Source organism: Lissotriton vulgaris, chromosome 5 (genome assembly GCF_964263255.1).
Source record: "Lissotriton vulgaris chromosome 5, aLisVul1.2, whole genome shotgun sequence".
Classification (NCBI taxonomy): Eukaryota; Metazoa; Chordata; class Amphibia; order Caudata; family Salamandridae; genus Lissotriton; species Lissotriton vulgaris.
Window position 1 is genome coordinate 1,098,339,200 of NC_141693.1, and position 16,863 is coordinate 1,098,356,062.

The 16,863-nt window shown below is 44.3% G+C and overlaps 1 protein-coding gene across 1 annotated transcript in view; it reads right to left on the reverse strand.

Annotated features, from left to right (window-relative positions):
* SMNDC1 (survival motor neuron domain containing 1) overlaps nucleotides 1-5,242 on the reverse strand; it is a 131,820-nt gene extending 126,578 nt beyond the window's left edge. The window contains exon 1 of the mRNA XM_086922770.1: nucleotides 5,085-5,242. The gene's annotated coding sequence lies outside the window, so the exon portion shown is untranslated. The remainder of the gene's footprint in view (nucleotides 1-5,084) is intronic.
* Between the last annotated feature and the right edge of the window lie 11,621 nt (nucleotides 5,243-16,863).

The following is a 16,863-nucleotide window of genomic DNA, read 5'->3' on the forward strand; positions in this document are numbered from 1 at the left end:
CCAGGACCTACCTCCTTGTATACAAAAGGATGAGGGAGGTTGGCAGTTGGTGTAAGGGCTGAGCAGCAGGAAGGCTGCTCCTGGTAGGGCTCTGTACTTTAACTCCTGAACTTACCATCATAATAAATACTACCTAAGACACCCTGGAGACCGGATCCTGGTTTCATTTACAACATTTTGGCGACTATTTTTAAAAGAACCTGCGTGCGAGATCTGCAGGGAACCCGAGACTAAATTAAACTTAATCTACTGCAATTTGAAACCTGAAGACCAGTCAGCCCCAACCTAGGGGTGCCAGATCCTGCTGTGTGTTCCTGGACTTTTGTAGTGAACCTGTGAGGCGAGCGGTCCTGTTAATAGAGGTTCGGCTTGTGGAGAGGTCTACAGAGATCAATCGGCAGATTTGAGTGACCCTGGGAAATTCACAGTAAGGAGTGCTGCCGAGTTACTAGAGGTTTGGCTCATGGAGGAGCCTATAGAGGTCAATTGACACATGTTATGCGCATTGTTGGTGGACGTTGACGCTTTACAGAATTGGCAGTTGTCAGGTGGATTGTGTTCTAGTGCAGCCATCTAAAGGGAAAGAGGCTCGGAGGACCAGTGGACCGTTATTTAAGAAGTCTGAATAAATGCTTGTGAAAATGCAGAGTCTTGCTGTGGTGCCGTGACGAGAAAGGTGCGTGGAGCTCCAGCGAGACAACCTGTGACATCTCTCCTACCAGTCCACATAAATTGTGCTGTGCATTTGCGCTTGAGGCACACTCGAGTGAGGCAAGCGCGTAGATGGTAACATCTCTTCTGGAGTGCGTGCAATGCATTAACGTTTGGTGCACGCTTATTCCGCGAGCCAAATGGAGTGGCAAGGAGCCCTCACGCTGTGCAGCACCAATGTGACTGGAGCCACCCGGCACGCTCCCAGATTACGTCCTGCCATCTTTGCAACTGTGAGGTGTCTGGACGCCTGGTCTGCATGGATACTTCTGTTCCTCTTTCTGCGAGTAATGAGCATTTGTGGCAGAGGAGCGAACCAGGTCACTCGGTGGGCATGTTGTTTCGGCGTACACCAGGAAATTTGGTGAGGACTGCGCTTTTGTGTGTCATACCAATGGGTCCCCGTCTCTGTTTCCTCAATGTTTATTGAAGCATTTGTCTTGAGATGGTGGTGTATAGGTGGAGCAACATCCTCGTTTCTTTGGGAGATTTGCTGAAGCCTTCGTTGTGGAAGCGACGACTCTACTGCAGGGTCAGTGACAAAGAACACCCTGGGAACCCTGGCACCCCCTGACTATAATAGCCAGATTTGAGCCAACTTTTAATCTTTGTGTTGGGCAAAGGAACATTGTAAACTTAATGGATGGGGTGCTTCAAAAATATGTGTGTTAACTTCATGGTTGGGGTGCTTCGCTAAATTGTTAACTTCATGGGAAGGGTGTTCAACTGTATGCTTAAGTGTATTTAATTATTGCAAGAGGGTTTTTATGTTATCGGGTGTATCCAGATGAGTGCATGGATTAAGTCACTTTTTGGTGGTGTTAGTGAAATTAGCAGTCAGGATGTTTGGTCCTGAAAATGACTGAGAGTTAACGTTTGGTGAAGAGTTGCTCAGTGTTAACACCACTGTGGTGTGGTTGAGGGTGTAAGTAAATGAATCCCTCATGGTTGGTGTGTATGAGAAGGCTTTTAGGTGCTAAGCTTCTCTGGTCTACCCCCATTTTTGGTGGGTGTGGGTTGATTGAGGCAGATCACCCTGTTGGTATGGTGTTCAAGTTGACTTTTATGTGCTAAGTCACGGTTCCTGCTTGTGCGCCGTCTTCTCTTGTTCCAGCACGAGCTGCTTCTTCAGGAGCTTGTGGAGCTGTGCAGCGCTGTGCTGCACATGCATGCCTGGAGACTTGCCATAGTGATTCATCGAGGCTGACGCGTCCGTGTGTCCCAAGCTGCTCTGAGAGAGGTGGCTTTACGGATAAGCAAGAAGTACTGGTGGTAAAACGTGTGGAAATGTCATTGTCAAAGCGGCAAGTCTCAAGTATGTTTTCTTTTACGTTGGATGTGCATTTTCAGGCGGCAGCGGATCACCTTCCTTGTTCTTGTAACAACCAATACTGCATTCTTTTGTAGTAGTAACCGCATTAGTGCAGGGGTAGGGTTACAACTCACCCTGGGAACTCTGGTAAAACCCCAGACCCTGTCTGCTCTAGCCAAAGTTTATGCACCATATTACAAGCTGAATAGGTATCTGTAGTGTTAGTGAAGTTAAATATACTATGATTACATTATACACTGACTAGCATGTGAGCTGGAATGTTCGGCCAATGTAGAGTGTCATGTTCCAGATGTTCTATGATGAGTCATGACTGTTTGGCAGCGCTGTGAGCAGGACTGCTGTGCTGAAGATATCCATTTATCCAGAATAAAAACAACTTTGAATTAACTTTCTGGAAATGAAATTACTACAGTATGTTTTTTTTTTAATATGTTAATTTCTTGGATGGTGTGCTTTGTTGTAAACGTCACGGAAGGGGTGCCATTCTTTGCTTAAACCACTGCTAGTGCTGTTTTTGGAAGGTTACAGTCAGAATGTTTGTTCATTAGAAAGACTTGTGTGCGAGTTGACTTTAAGGCATAAAGTCATTCAGAGTTGCTACATGTGTGGATGTGGGAGGAACCACCCATTGTTGGTATGGTGTTTGAGTTGACATTTTGATGTTAAGTCACTCTGGGTTGCCACCTTGGAGTGGTTGTGGGGGTTGGTGAATCCCTCTCCGTTGGTAATGTGCGTGAAAAGGCTTTTTGGTGTTAAGCCTCTGGTCTACCACCATTTCTGTGGGTATGGGTTGATTTGGGTAAGGCACCCTGTTGGTGTAGTGTGTGAGATGACTTTAGGTGTTGGGTCACTATGGGTTACCACCCTGGTGTTGTGTGGGGTAAGTGGGTCCCGGTGGAGTGTGTGAGAGAAGGCTTTTAGGTGCCAAGCCTCTCTGGTCTCCCACTATTTTTGTGGGTGTGGCTTGATTTAGGCAGATCACCCTTTTGGCATTGTGTTAGAATTGACTAGATAGAAGTCACTCATGCCTGTCACGTTTTTGTGATTGGCTTTGGCTATCACCCACTTGTGTTGGTGTTTTGTTGAGTGGTGTTTGTTCAGGTATTCCTTCCACTTTTATGTTTGTAGGATGGCCTCACGTTAGTGTAATCGTTTTGCTGTGGGGTGATCTCTTCTGCACCGTTGAGGTTTGATTCTTTTTATGTTCACGTTCATTTCAGCCTGGCCAGCTGGTATGTTTGTGGTGTATGGGATTTGGTTGGTGTAGTAGAATGCAGGTTTGTTTGGTTTTGTGTGGTAACGGAGAAGTTGTGGGTGTTTTTATCTTGCCCAGTTTGTTGTTTTCATTATTGTGAGTAAATGGGTAAGCTTTGTTTTCCATCATTTCATATCTTTTGTTAACATTCAAGTAAATTGTTAGATACTTCTGTGCTTGCTTTGCCTTTTGGATGTTACTTTGCACACCCATTGTACTGTGTTTTTTTGTTTTGATCTTAACTTGTATGACCTTTAGCCATCTTTATGTCTTTGCATTGTGTTCTTGTTCACCTTAAAGAAAGGAGATGTGTTGTATTTGCTGCTCAGCCAGTGGGAACGTGGTGTGGAATGTTGGATGACTGAGGTTGGCAGTTGGTGTGTGGACTGAGCAGCAGGAAGGCTGCTCCTGGTCGGGCTCTGTACTTTTACTCCTGAAGTCACCATCATAATTAATACTACCCAAGATACCCTGGAGATCGGATCCTTGTTTCATTTAAAACACTGCTCTTATGTGTCTCTTGGTCGGGTCACGCACTTAGTTAGGTTCAGTCATTAACACTAATGGGAATTCTGCAGTTTTAATCCAAAGTCCCAATAGATGGCCTTTTTTAAATTGGGTTCTTGAACCCAGGATTTATGCCTTTAAAAAAAAAAATGTACCCTGGTAACTGGCATTTGAAACTGACTTTTAGATGTTAAGAACTGGTGTTAGAAGGAAAAGCGCAATCATGTAAAGACAGTGCCTGGAGGAAGTGGGGTGCAGCATACCTGATGTATTGATTTTATCTAATCAATTTTAAATACAAGTTAACGTAATAAATTCTAGACAATTAACGCAAGACAACCATCGCAAGTGTGCCCTCTATACAGAATCGAAAATTTAAGGGATTTACTATTCTGGATAACCAAAACAATAATGTAAGGACAGCAAAATTCGTGATACTTGAACATATCCTTGAGATAGCTCATAATAAAATACATAAATATTAACTTTCCAATATGTGGAACATTCCATTTGGTGTCAAACTACTACAAAGGCAATCAAATCAATAAAAGACATAAGTTATACAAATGGAAATAAATTAAACTGTTAACATTTCAGACAACTAGAGTAGACATAATATAGAAGTTTCAAGTCCATTCTCATTAAACGTAAAATGTTAGTAGTGCACAATTCTGAAATGCTATGGTCAACATGTTGCTACTGGGTGATGTTTCGAAGCAGAGTACAAGTATTGCTTTTGTCCTGCTTGGTCATCCACCCGAGACTGAAGATTTGTTTTAAAGGGAGAAAGAAACAATTACAGGTAATGTTAGTAAAACAGAAATTAGGATTGCAGAACATTTCGTGTAGGACAAGTAGCGATGTTAAGAGAAACAAGTCATCTTAGCCCCATAAATCTAACATAGAAAGAGACCTCCGAGTTTTCATATAGCCTAGTTGTGCTCTGGTGGGGACAAAATCCTGCTCGGTTATGATAGTAGTAACATATATTTAACAATAGAGTTAACAGAGCGAGGAAACGCCTATGGCTCCCCTTTAATTACGAAGGCTCCCTGCACACCCCACTGCGACACAGGAAGTCCCGTGACAGTCTAAACTCCCGCACTCGACGGTGTAATCGGCAGTTTGGCTCTCGCCATCGTTCATATTTCGCAAGCACCTACCGACCTTGTATCAAAGCCTAAACGTAGAAGCCATTCGGAGGCCTCCCACAGCCACTGAGATGTCCCCCTAATTTGGCGTATATCCAGGAAAACCCTACCCGATGGTCATGCTCACCTCTGCGGAGAAGAATCCGCTGGGGTATTTGGCCTCTGCTCAACTGCACCTTCTTCCTCTCCGAAACCGGCCTTAATCGGTGGTGGCTTCGTCTCTATTTCGCCGTTCCAGTACTTCTCGCGAGACTTCCACGGACCATGTGACACAAACAAATGTACTTCTGGGTACTAGACATCATGAACTTTAGTACGTCAGGCTGGTACGTCTAACCTGTGAGACAATGTTTTTCTGAGGCCATTTTAGAGTCAGGCTAAAGCATCACTCGAAGAACAACGTTTTTTGCCTGGCCTAGGCAGCAATGACAAAGGACGATTTGTCATGTTTGGGGTTGGCGTAAAAGTGACGCAGGGTTTACCGGAAAAGGTTATCTCGATAGATTGTTGTTTTTCATTTTTTTCCTATGTACAATTTCTTCCGTGCGATAGACATAGGCAAATATTTCAATTAAAAAAGTCAACCTGAAAATCGAATAGTACTCAGAAATTTAAATTGCCAAATCAGCACAGTAGCTTATAGAAAAACATTAAAAAAAATAATAATCAGGTCACTCGTTGTGTTGCATAGTAGTCACTCGCTGTCTCTGCTCGTTTCTTTCAGAAACTATTTATGACCTTTCTTTCCAGCCGTCATGTAGCTATAACCGTGTTAGCACCGATACTACCGATACTACCATCTGAGGAGATCGAATTTCTGTAGTGCTAGGGCAGTCCCTGTTGTGAACTTCCCGCAGATTTTAGTGGGGCTTTACCCCAGAGTGACTAAGTGGGGCAGAATAAGAGCAAGTGTGTTAAATATGAAAGAAGCAGGAATTGATAAATAAAGAAGATTTATTCATGTAAAATAGAAGCACCGGGAAGCAGGTCAAGCTACATAGAAAGCTTAAGTCAACTGCCCCAAGAAACAGCTACACCTCAACGGCCCGACCCGAGTGAGAATAGAACACACGGGTTGGGCCCCAAGGAGTAAATTCAAAGGACAACAAGTGCACCTTTGTGCCATGCACGCGGAGTACATTCAAGGAACAGCAACAGTACAATAATGTGAGGCGCGCGATAACCAAACAGGAACGCGTGCAACAAGCACGCGGAAAACATATTTGTTGCACGCGATAAACATAACATACCCCCCTTTATGGAGAAAAAAATCAAAAAAAAATCGAATTAACATTTTTTTCTCTAACAAATGAAATAAACTCCGACATGCACTTTGGTTTCCTTACTACTCTTCTCCCTAAAACATTAGTTTCTATAACATCAGTATTGATAGCATATTCTAGAGAAACATTATCACATTCCATTACATAGGTGTTGATGGTATTTTCCTGAGAATTGTCATCACAAGGATTAGACAAACAAAGATCTTCCACAACATGTTCATCCAAATCATCTAAAAAACTTGAATCAGAACTGTACATACTGGTATTTCCATTATTCTCATTTAAAACATAAGTTTCTTTATCAGCCTTGAGAATAGCAATTCTACTTAAATTCCATACTCTATTGTCAGATAATCTCACAGAGTTCTTTAAAACTTCAAGTTCTTCGAATGAACCCAAATATTGACTCTCACCTTTTTTAACCTTCCACGTTTTTTTTTAACTTTGACTAACATCCCAATCTCAATATATGGATCCAATTTTGAACCTTTTATCAAATTTCTCTTTATTCACAGCATAAGTTTCCGCCAATTTCCTCTTCACATCATTCAAATCCAATGCAGAAGAAGTCGACGGAATTAACAATGAAGGATTAGATTTTGTCCTAGGTAGTCTCCCTCTCATGATTTCAAAAGGAGAACAGCCTGTCATTGAATTCATAGTGGTTCTGTACATCCAAACAGTTTTGTGGACCTGTAGTTCCCTGCAGATTGGATGGCTCCTTTAAGTACCCTGTTAAACCTCTCAATGACACAGTTTCCACTTGGATTATATAAAGAAGTAGTGGCATGAGTAATGCCAACATTTTTAAAATAAGATTTAGCTTTGTTTGAAAGAATTGTACACCATTGTCAGTGATGAGTCTTACCGGTAAACCTTCTTCCATGAAAATTTCATCCAAAAATAATAAAACTTTCATTGAACATATCCATTCCAGGCCACCAGTAAAAAATTTTCACAGACTGTTTAGTTCTTACAATTCCACTGTGCCCTTCATGACTATGCAACACAATAGAGCGTCTCAAATTTTTTGGGAGGAATAGGTCGGTAACCTCTCCTGATAATGTTGTTATCACACGATAACTCACTCCTTATTTCCCAATACCTTCTCAGATCTGCACACATGTTCTTTTTATTTGGCCAGTTATTAGAAATGTTAAAAGCAACCTGCTTTAAAACCTCATCATTGTTGAATTCCTGACACCACAAATTATGACCAATTGACATTGCCCCTTCATCATGTACCATCGCAATGTGTAAATCATCCCATTCACTATGAAGATCCTCTTTAATAGGTAAAGGCATCCTGGAAACAAAATCCGCTGTTACGTTTTCTTTACCAGGGACATACTCAATAGAGTAAATAAAATCCTGTAAACGCATCGACAAACGTGCAATGCGTGCTAAAGCTTTCAACATACCTTCAGTGGTAAGTAAATGCACTAAGGGTTTATGGTCACTCCTAATGATACACTTTTTTCCCCACACAAAAACTCTAAAATGCTCTAAAGCCCATACGCACGCCAAAGTCTCTCTCTCTATTGTAGAATATTTCTCTTCCGCTGGAGTAAGTGCTCTAGAAGTGTGTGCAATAATACACTCCTTTCCAGACTCATCTTTCTGAGCCAGAACAGTGCACAAGCCTTTGGAGCTGGCATCAGTGGTAATTAATTAAAGGGGTTTGTAGAGCGCCTGGTGACGCCTCCCGGCGTGTCCCCGCGCTGTGGAGAAAATATCATGGGTGGAAAGGGGGAGGGGAGAACTAAAGGGCGAATAGATGAGTTTTCAGCAGTTTTCTGAATGAGGGCTCGTTTTTAGCTAGTCTAATGTTGGTGGGAAGGGTGTTCCATTCATTGGCTGCTAGTAAACGAAAGGAGCGACCTCCCATTCTAGCTTTTTTTGTTCGCGGAGTCTTGAGTAAACCCATTCCCATGGAGCGAAGGGATCTATTGGGCTCGTAGGGCATGGCTAAATCAGAAAGATAGGATGGAGCTTTCTGAGAGATGATCCTATAGCACCAGAGAAGGGCCTTGAATAGGATTCTCTTCCTGATAGGCAACCAGTGAAGAGAAGCCAAGGTGGGTTTAGAGGGTGCTCTTTTAGGAAGTCTCAGAACTAGTCGTGCAGCCGAGTTTTGTAAAACCTGCAGTCTTCTGATGTTCTTTTCGGAGGTACCCAGCAAAAGCACGTTGCCGTGGTCTATACGGGAGGTTATAAGTGCCTGAGTCATGGTACACCTGGACTTTAAAGGGAGAAGATCCAGGGTGCGATTGAGAGTTCTCATGACTCCAAAGCACTTCCCTACAGTTTTCTTAACATGATTATCATTCAAGAGCTTATTGTCAATCCAGACGCCTAAGTTCTTCGCTTCCCGACTGGGAGTAGGTAGAGGCCCCAGGCAAGGAGGCCACCAGTCTTTAGTCCAGTTAGTGTCCTTACCTCCTATTATGAGTACCTCAGTTTTGGTGCCATTTAGTTTGAGGCAGTGCTTGGTCATCCAATCTGCGAGATTGCTCATGCAAGATTTAAAGTTGTGCGCATCAGAGGAGGGGGCTTGGGACAGGGAGATTAACAGTTGAGTATCGTCGGCGTAAGAGACAAGCTCCACGCCGTACGATTGAACCACCTCGGCCAACGGCGCCATGTAAAGGTTGAACAGGGTGGGGCTCAGGGCAGAGCCCTGAGGTACCCCCTGTTCTAAGACCATGCTGTCCGAGAGAAAGTTTCCTCTCTGAACCTGAAAGCATCTATTGGTAAGAAATGCCTTCAGCCACCCCAGTGCCTCTTTGGTGACCCCCGCTGTGTTTAGACACTGTAGCAAGATGGAATGTGCTACAGTGTCAAACGCGGCACTGAGGTCCAGCATGATGAGTGCCATGATCTTACCCTCATCAGCTCCTTTCCGCAGAGTTTCAGTCGCTCCCAAGAGCGCTGTCTCTGTGGAGTAGCTTGATCTAAAGCCCGACTGAGAGCTGTGAAAGGCATTATGAGCTTCAAGGTGGGCCATAAGTTGGGTGTTGGCAACTTTTTCGGCAAGTTTTGCTAAATAGGGTAGCAGGGAGATGGGGCGAAGGTTCTCAAGGATATCCTGGCTAACATTTGGTTTCTTCTTGATGGGGAGTACAATTGCTTTCTTCCATTCTACAGGCAGACAAGCAGTGTCAAAAGAGACTTGGAGCATATGTCTAAAGTAGGGCTCTAAGACCGAGATACTAGCAGCTAAAACTTTCGGGGGGGCAGGATCTCGGGGAGAGACAGATTTAATACTTTGACACTTCTTACTGATGATTTCGGAGGGAGGAACAGTAAAAGCACGAAGGCAGGATTTAGTCCGGATGATATCTTCCCTCTCAACAAAGTCAATGCCAGATTCTATGTTGCTGGAGAAATTGGCATAGATATCCGTGATCTTACCGGAAAAATACTTCGCAATTTTATTGCATGTGTCTACTGTAGACATGAGAGAGGAATCAAAAGAAGAAAGAGCAGTTGCAGCACAAATGGCTTCTTTAACATCCTTAAATTCCTTCTCATAATCAATTGACCATGCAAATTTATTAACATTTTTAACCAGTTGTCTAATATTGAAGGTACAACAAGAAAAATTAGGGACATATTTAGCATAGAATTCAGTCAACCCTAAAAAAAGATCTGACATCATCCTTTGACAAAGGATGGGGAGCCGCTTTAATGGCTTCAACCAAATCAGATTTTGGCTTGACACCACAAATCATGACCAAGATAAGTCACAGAATGTACCCCAAACTTACATTTTTCATGTTTAATCGTCAAGCCATTTTCACTAAGAGTAGACAAAACACCCTCAAGAGCGGACAGATGCTCATCTTCACTGTTACCAAACACTAGAATGTCGTCTTGGAAACAAACTGCATTCTTACAATTCATCAAAATATCCTGCATAACTCAATGAAAAATTGCAGCAGCGGACGTGAGTCCAAATGGCATTCTATTATATCTGAAACAGCCAAAAGGAGTAATAAATGCTGTGCGATCTTTACTCTTATCATGTAGTTCAATCTGATGATAAGCCTGAGAGAGATCCACAGTAGAAAAATATTCAGATCCACTTGCAGATGCCAACATCTCTGAAATGCGTGGTAGAGGAAATTGATCAATGATGATATTATTATTAAGATGGCGAAGATCAATGCAAACCCTAACCTTGCCATTGGCACTTCTGGCAACTACAATGGGAGAAACCCATTCTGAAGAATCAATTCTTTCAATTATACCCTGCTTAACCAAATTTTCCAATTCAACCTTTACCTCATCACGCACAGCAAAAGGAATGTTACGTGCTGTATGTATTTTGGGACACGCATTCTCTTTCAAACAAATCTCATGCTTAAACTTGGCTAACTTCCCAATTACTGATTTGAAAACATTGGGATATTTTTAAAGCATCAAATGACCAATGCCATTCTGTTCATCAACAAACATTACTGGCTCCGGATTATTGGGATTAAGAATAATGTCCAATTTTTCCTTGGTCAAACCAACTCAACACCGAAGGACCCTTCTTTGATATGTACAGTTTGGCAATGCACTTTCAATTTTTGAATCTAAATACTAAAGTCCTGTAACCAGGGATGTCAATCCTCTTCCCAGAATACCCTTCTGGATTTAAGTGGTTCCCAATCCTGTCTACAAACTGAGATTTCCAAACTGACTCATTAATAATAGAATAAGAAGAACCAGAGTCAGCATACATATCTATTTTCACTCCCCCAATAGTCATCTTGCACAAGGGCTTTCTTTTTATCATAGCATCATCAATGTTTAAAACAAGAGCATTAGACTCCCTCATATTAACACCATTGCTGCTAGAGATATTTTTCTCCTGTGCTGAGGACCACTATAAATGGGTGTGGTCATGACTAGCTCAGCTCGTCATGAGCACACGAGCACTGTGCTTCATGACGAGCTGAGCTCGTCATGAGCACCGAAGGGGTTAAAGCACAAAATAATTGAAGTTATGCTCATTAGAATCTTCATCTCCATCACTCGCATCATTAAACTCAATACACTTGACTTTGTTACTACTTTTGCTCCTTCTACACGAAGAAGTAAAATGTCCAATTAAACCACAGTTAGAACATTTCTGTTTTAAAGCAGGGCACGACTTATAATTGGCTAAATGAGTTATACTACTGGACCTAAAACATCTCAAATCATCTTTGTTTTTATCACTCTTACCTTTAGAATTAAAGATTTGTCTCCTTTTTGAAAAGTCATTCCCTTTACTTTCTGATTTGGAATTAATCTTGGAAACCGTATCCTTACTGACATTTAGATCATTACCTTTACAGTCATGCACTTTGATTTGTTGCGCACTCCTACATTACAGTTCTGATTTTCTCACAATAGCCAGAATAGTGTCTAAATTTTCATCAACATTCACCCATAACCTCTCCTGAATAGTAGAATTATTACTGTGCATCACAACCTGATCTCTAATCAATTCCTCTTGAAGATCACCAAACCTACTATCCAAAGATAACGTTTTCAGGAGAGATACGTATTTGTCAACAGTTTCATTGCTACGTTGTTATATTTTGAAAAACTTATACCTTGAAATACCAATGCACACTTTAGGTAAACAAAATTTGTTAAACTCAAAAATAGCTTTGTCAAAAACATTCATGTCTCCTCCACCTTCCGTCTTGGGTAATTGATTGAAAGCTTTTAGACCCTCAGGACCTAAAGAATGTTAAAAAAAATACCTTTCTTCTCTGCTGGCTTCATTTTTCCATTGGCATCTAATGTCTCAATGTAATTAAAAAAATAAGCTTTCCATTCAATCCAAGGCATACAAGCCGAACTACCCGCTGAACAAAAACATTGTGGAGGAGCTAAAGTATAACCCTGAGGACACATGTCTAAAACTTCAACTAAATATAAACAATTACAAAAAAAGAATTAAATAAGCCTCTGCGGATCACACAACAGAATTATAAGAAACTGCGAAGTAAAAAATCCATTAATACATCACCCATGAACAAATCATCTTGTCCAGTAATCATAAATCCTGAAGATAAACACCCAAACACACAAAAAAATATAATCTACTGAAATGGAAATGTTAAACAGAATAAAAACAAATATGATGAATCTGCAAATATTAATTGAAATGTTTCTATGGACTTCGATACGTTTATGTTGAAAATGCTTCTGATGAATCTGCCACACACAATGGAAACCTCTCTGTTGTCCGACACAAGTTTGTGTTGAAAGTGCCAATGTCAATGCCAAGCAATCCGGAAAGTTTGTGTTGAAACTGCCAACTCTGTTTAAAAATAGATACACCAAAATCCTCGACGAATCAGCAATTAAAGGATCGACATCGACAGCATCAAAAACACATGCACGTGTATTTCCAAAGAGACCCGGCACAGCAAAGACGTGAATCAAAAATTTGCTAACATTCGTGCCAAGAATTTTCAATTCTATTAAGGACACGGAGGCGAGGATTATGCTTCTCAATCTTTTACTGAAACTCACAGCAGCCAATGAAAATATGTATTTTTCATTCAATAACAGTAAACAAACTACATATCCCATCATGACATGTACTTAGGCACGCCCCCTTAGTCCATAAGAACTCTTTGCGTGCAGCCATCTTCCTCTTTCTTTGAGGCGAACAAGTCCAAGAACTTGAAACTTCATAACTCAGGGTTCTTCAAACTGTGGGGCGCGCCCCCCTGGGGGGGCCCGGCACCATCCCAGGGGGGGGCGCGCGCTCCACTCCGAACTTCCCTTTGTGCCCGTTCCTTTGTCCTTGTGGCAGCGCGACATCTACAGACTCAGTGTGAGGGCGGGCGATTTCCGTCAGTGGGGCTGCAGGGGCCTAAGAGCTGAACAAAGCTCATTAGCATGCGAATGGTCTCTAAAGAGGTGTGAAGTGCTCGGGTGCGGCTGGCTGGCTGGCTGAATGTGTGTGTGCCCAGAAGCTGTGTCAGCCCGGGCACACACAAGCATGGTGAGATGAAGAGGGAGAGGGAGGGAGGAAGGAGACAGAGACTGATAGACAGAGGGAGGGAGAGTGAGGGAGGGAGACAGGCAGACAGAGGGGGAGCGAGGGAGGGAGACAGAGGCTGACAGAGCGAGAGCGAGGGAGGCAGCGCGAGGGAGAGTGAGGGAGGGAGACATGCAAACAGAGGGAGAGCGAGGGAGGGAGACAGGCAGACAGAGGGAGAGCGAGGGAGGGAGACAGGCAGACAGAGGGAGAGCGAGGGAGGCAGAGTGAGGGAGAGGGAGGGAGACAGAGGGAGAGCGAGGGTGACAGAGGGAGAGCGAGGGAGGCAGAGTGAGAGAGAGCGAGGGAGACAGAGGGAGAGCGAGGGAAACAGAGGGAGAGCGAGGGAGACAGAGGGAGAGCGAGGGAAACAGAGGGAGAGCGAGGGAAACAGAGGGAGAGCGAGGGAGACAGAGGGAGAGCGAGGGAGGCATAGCGAGGGAGACATAAGGAGAGCGAGGGATGTCGGGTAGAGCCGGCCACCAGACGTCCGTTATGTTGCCATGTGGGTGAATAGATGTATGGGTGGAGTGGTGGATGTATGGGTGGAGTGATGGGTGGAATGGTGGATGTGTGGGTGACATGGTGGATGTAAGGGTGGGGGGGGTGGATGGATGAGTGAGGGGATGGATGGATGGGTGAAGGGGTGGATGGATGGTGGGAGAGAGGATGGATGCATGAGTGGAGGGATGGATGGGAGTGGATGGATGTGTGTATGGTTGGAAGGGTAGCTGGATGGGTGGAGGGATGGATGGATCAGTGAAATGGTGGATGGATCGATGGGGGGGTGGATGGTGGACGAGTCGGTGGGTGGATGGATGAGAGAGGTGATGAATGGATGGATTGATGTATTGATGCATGAAGGGGTGAATGAATGGATGGATGGATGAGTGAAGGGGTGGATGTGGGGATGGATGAATGGGTGATTGAGGAGGGTGGATGGACGAGGGGATGGATGGAGGAGTGAAGGGGTGGGTGAGAGGTCAATGGATGGATTCATGAGTGGATGAGTGGATGGATGAGTGGGTGGATGGGTGATGGAGGGATGGGTGGCTGGGTGAGGGGGCAATGGAGAGAGAGGGGGAGGATGAATGGATGGATGAGTGAGGACATGGATGAATGATTGGCAGAGTGGATGGGCAGGTGTGTGCATAGATGGGTGAGGAGAGGAGCATGGAGGTGGACGGGTCAGAGAGTGCATGCATGAGTGGGGGGAGGGTGGAGAGCGGGAGGGATGGATGGGTGGGTGGATGGATGGATGAGTGGGGGTTGAGTGGGTGGACGGATGAGTGACTGGGTGGATGGATGAGTGGGTGGGGTGATGGCTGGATGGGTGAGAGGGTGGGTGGTTGGATGGATGAGTGAGTGGATGGATGGGTGGAGGAGTGGATGGATGGGTGGAAGAGTGGATGGATGAATGGAGGAGTGGATGGATGAATGGAGGAGTGGATGGATGGATGAATGAGTGGAGGAGTGGATGGATGAATGAGAGGATAGCTTGGGTGAAGGGGTGAGTGGGTGAAGGGGTGAGTGGTTGGATGGATGAGTGGGTGGATGGATGGGTGGAAGAGTGGATGGATTGGTGAGGGTATGGATTGGGTGAAGGGATGGATGGATGATGGATGGATGGGTGAGGGGGTGGATGGAGGGATGGATGGGTGAGATGATGGATGGTGGATGAGTTTGCAAGTGGTTGAAGGGGTTTGGATGTGGATGGGGCACAGATGGAGGGAAGGAATGAATGGTGGGGGAGTTGGTGGATGAAAAGGCGTACATGATGGATGGGGAGGGTTGTGATGACTTCCTTTACCTTGGAGGATTGTGTTTTGAGCTGTGTGGTACGCCTCTGTCGTTTCGCCACACCCACTCACAGGCCTGCAGTTTGCTAGGCACTCTTGTTGTGTTGAGCATTGTTTGCCGGATATGGCCCGTGGTGTGTGCGTTGCAGTCGATCATGTGGTGTGCCGGATTCCCGAGGTTTCGGTCGGGTGGTGGGGGGGCCCAACATCTGGGGGAATTCAGCTGGGGGGGCTCAACCTGGAAAAGTTTGAATACCTCTGTCATAACTCCTCCAACGTGGAAGAAATAACAAAACATCTCAGGATGCATTTCCTGGCAATCTTCTACGTTCAGTCTGCTTTTTTGTCTGAACCTGAAAATAAAGGAAATGAAACCGTAACCACCGAAAACACCTGGGTGAGAAAGTAGGTACACAAGTAGCTATGCCGGGTGGGATAATCCTCGCCTCCGTGTCCTTAATAGAATTGAAAATTCTTGGCACGAATGTTAGCAAATTTTTGATTCTATTACAGGACCGGATGCTTCAGATTATGCAAGTTTAACGCTTATTGAAAACAACAGAGGTAATATCCCCCACCGGCTTATAGTAATACGTCCTAAAGGTGGACTCTGAGGACCAATCTGCACTATGCATAATGTCCTGGATGCTGGAACCCAACATGAATGACTTTGAGGCCATAGCGCCTCTCACAGAATGAGCACCAAATATGGTAAATGTCAATGTCAGCTTCTTTCATGATATAACAAAGCCATCTGGCAATAGTGGCAGCCGCCACAGCTTTAAACGGTTTTTGCAAAGCAATTAACAATTGTGAACAGCCCTGAGGCCTAATGGCCTTTGTGCATTCCTCATGCGTCTTCAAACATTGAACTACACACAACTTCTCATTATCATGAAATGCATTGTAATTGATATGACGTGACATTGTCTTTGTGCGTCCTGTAATTCTAAAGGAAACTCCTTCCGGGGTAAATACTCTACCTGTTACGTTGAGAGCTCTTACGTCCGACGAACGCCTACATACTGAGAGGCAAAGTAGCATGGCTAACTTGGCCGATAGTTGTTTCCTAGTCAACAGTGAATTGACTGGCCATTTGTTAAATAATGCTAGAACTAAAGACACGTCCCACAAACCTGTGTATTTGGGTTTTGGGGGATTGGCCACCCTAATACCTCTAAGCAACTTGCAAACTACTGGGTATCATGCCTACAGGTTTGCCGTCTATGTGTACATGCCCCGCTGAGATGGCGGACCAGAAGTTATTCACCGATCTGTAAGCCAATCCGTCCGCTGCCTTATCCGATAAAAAGTTTAACACGTGGGGAAGCTCTGCCCCCACGGGATCCAAGTGTCATTCCACGCACCAATCCACACAGTTTTTCCAGGCTGAGGAATACCGTTTCCTTGTGGATGGTGCCCAGGCCTGCCTGATAAAATCGGAAGTCCTGCCCGAAACACCTGGCAACTGCCACTGTTCCCTGAAAGCCTCCAAGCCATCAGCTGAAGTCTGCCCTCCATTATCAATGGATGCTGCTCCTGATGAGGGCCCAGCAATAGCAGTTCTGACTCAGGAAGTAGTCTGGGGAGATCGCAACTCCATTGCAGTAACTTGGGGAACCACGATTGGGATGTCCACCACGGCGTCACCATGACAATCTCCGCCCGTTGTCTGATCACCTGTGACATTACTCTGGGGATCAACATGAAGGGGGGAAAGGTATATTGAATTTCCCTCGACCAGTTCTGGAGAAAGGCATCGGTCGCCTTTGCTAAAGGGTCCGGTCT